Source organism: Poecilia latipinna, unplaced genomic scaffold (genome assembly GCF_001443285.1).
Source record: "Poecilia latipinna isolate Pla-1442-1.1 unplaced genomic scaffold, P_latipinna-1.0 Scaffold1447, whole genome shotgun sequence".
Lineage (NCBI taxonomy): Eukaryota > Metazoa > Chordata > Actinopteri > Cyprinodontiformes > Poeciliidae > Poecilia > Poecilia latipinna.
The window spans coordinates 53,804-56,243 of record NW_015114063.1 but is presented as its reverse complement, the minus strand read 5'-3'; the positions used below and the strand labels follow the sequence as shown (position 1 = coordinate 56,243).

Genomic DNA, 2,440 nt, shown 5'->3' with positions numbered 1-2,440 from the left:
TCAGTAGTCAAAGCATACAATAATAATAAGTTTAAAAAATGGTTTAATGGTTCTGGTCAGGCTATTTTATTTCCTGCTCGTCTCTACAAAACCACAAAAAGGAGAAGATGCAAATTGCTTAAAGAAACATATCTGGCAAACTTTCTGAGGGAAAACTTCGTAAAAGAACAAAACTTCTGGTGAAAATGAAAGACTTGTGCTTGGAAAATAAATGGTGAGGCAAGAAAAGATGTCTCCTGCCAAACAAAGTGGAGACCACAGAAACCACATGCTGCAGATCCTGTGTTTCTGTATGTTTCACGGGCGGTGCTTGAATGTCTGGAGTCCTGACGAATGCAAGTTGGTCCTTATGATGAAATATTTAGTGACAATATATGCGCTCCTTGTTTTCGTTATTATTTATTTATTTTTCTTTTGGTGATCCTGTGAATGCAACAGACTGTGTAAAAAAAAAAAAGAGAGAGAGAGAGAATGAGCCAACCAACTCCTACATGTACTTTTAATGGGTATCATAAAGTAAGCAAAAAATATCAGTCATTAATGACATGCTATATGATAATTAATGTAAACTAACCCCCAGTCTTGTGAAAAAGACATAAAAATAACAGTCTTGCGTATATATAATCAGCATGTGGTTTAAACCTACAGAAGGGAGTTCTGAGAAGAGCCAGGTACATTGAACCTGCCCTTATCTGGTTCTCAGTTTGCTCCAGCATCTTTATCCCATTTAGCTAAACTCTGTGACCATAACACGTATTTCCTTAACCCTCCTGCAGTGCTGGCTTGACCCTCGGGAAGAGTGAGGCAGATGTCATGATAAGGAAACGGTGGCGGTGTCCTCTCAGCTCCTGAAACCACAAAAAAAATAAAAATAAAGAATATAACGATCCAATCGACGTCTCCGGGGAAACATCCGCAAATGGGTTAACATTTAGTTTTTAACCTATATTTGTGAGCCAAATAAGAAAAATGACTGGTCACTCCATGAAATGCCACATCAAGTATGTTCATGGGGATCCATTATTATACCAATTACAGAATATCAAAAAAAAAATATTTCAAATGCATGTACATCTATAAGTGTGTGACATGTAGTGGCATGCAAAACTATGAGTCTAATTACAGTCTGTAACAAAATAGCCCCTCCTCCTGCAGCATAACCTTTTGCAACAATTCACACTTCCTGGTTGGACAATGCAGACAGGGTCATCCCTGCTACCCTCCATCTGACTAGACAGCTGTACGGGGTCTGGATTGACAGGCAGGGTTGCTGTTGCAGATGGATGAATAATTTACTTTCATAAATTTTTTATCATTACCTTATTCTTTTTTTGTCAAGGTTATTTTCTGGACTCGAGTTTAAAGGCGAATATGTTAGTTTGCCAGCAAGCATGAAGAACAATGCATTTTGCATCACTTGCTTAGTTGGATTTTTTTTTTTTTTAGTTTTCTGGTAATGTTTAATTTTGCATACAATTTTATTCCTTGATCAGCTGAAAACTGGAAAAAAAACTTTTACTTCTGACACGCATTGTCTTTACTTCAGACCTACTGTACAAGTTATTCATTGAATGACTGACACAAATTCATCACGTTGAGAACAAAACTGATCTCATCGACTGACATCTCTCAATTGTAACTGATTCAAAATGTTAGTCATCAGTGAGAATACAGCCACATAATTTTTCTGATGTAGACAGATGTTGCAAAAAACGAGAATCACCTCCAAGCACCTCCAAACTCAAAGATGTCAACATCTTTCCACCCTGACATCCCAGTCTGCGGACCTCCCTCACCTCGCCACCTCCACCAGGTTTTCCCTGAGGGATACAGAGGCTTTTCAAAGATAGCTGTGAAATTTAATCTCTCCCACCTCTCCAGGATCTGCCCCAGGGTGTCCTCCTGGTCAGACGTGTTTTTTTTTTTTTTTTCGGACCATCACCTATGAGCCGCCCTGGAGGCATGTAAGGCGGATACTTTGCCCACCTTACCTCAGCCAAATGCTCCTCTCTAAGGATTTTATTCATCCCTAGTGTTGAGTTTGACATCTACAATAATAAAGCATGAAAGAAATAAATGGAGAGAAAAAAAAGAAATGGTCATTTGAGAATTTGAAGGCTCAAAATGGTTAAAGCATTTCACATCTCTGCAACTTCTCATAAATATTCCTTTTTTAATACTTGTTTCTCTCGACTGGCAGTACTACTAACATTTTTGGAAAAGCTAAGCTAGAGTTCCCACTTTAATCTGATAGATAATTTACAGAAATAGCTAAAGATTAGAATGATTGCAAGGAGCACCTCCAAACTCAAAGATGTCAATAATTATCTTTTCAATGATTATGAAGAAGTGTATAAATTATTTTAGGAATGCCCTTTTTGAATAAAACGTAAATGAAACCAAATTATTTCTTATTGTTTTTAAAAGATACCCCTTGCAA

General features: G+C 37.4%; 1 long non-coding RNA gene across 1 annotated transcript; it reads right to left on the bottom strand.

The window, feature by feature from the left end:
• Positions 1-487: 487 nt before the first annotated feature.
• On the bottom strand, positions 488-1,814 carry LOC106962679 (uncharacterized). The gene is made up of 2 exons (XR_001428032.1): positions 1,724-1,814; positions 488-848 (listed from the first exon to the last, which is right to left on the bottom strand). It is a non-coding gene; the product is annotated as an uncharacterized LOC106962679 (long non-coding RNA).
• Between the last annotated feature and the right edge of the window lie 626 nt (positions 1,815-2,440).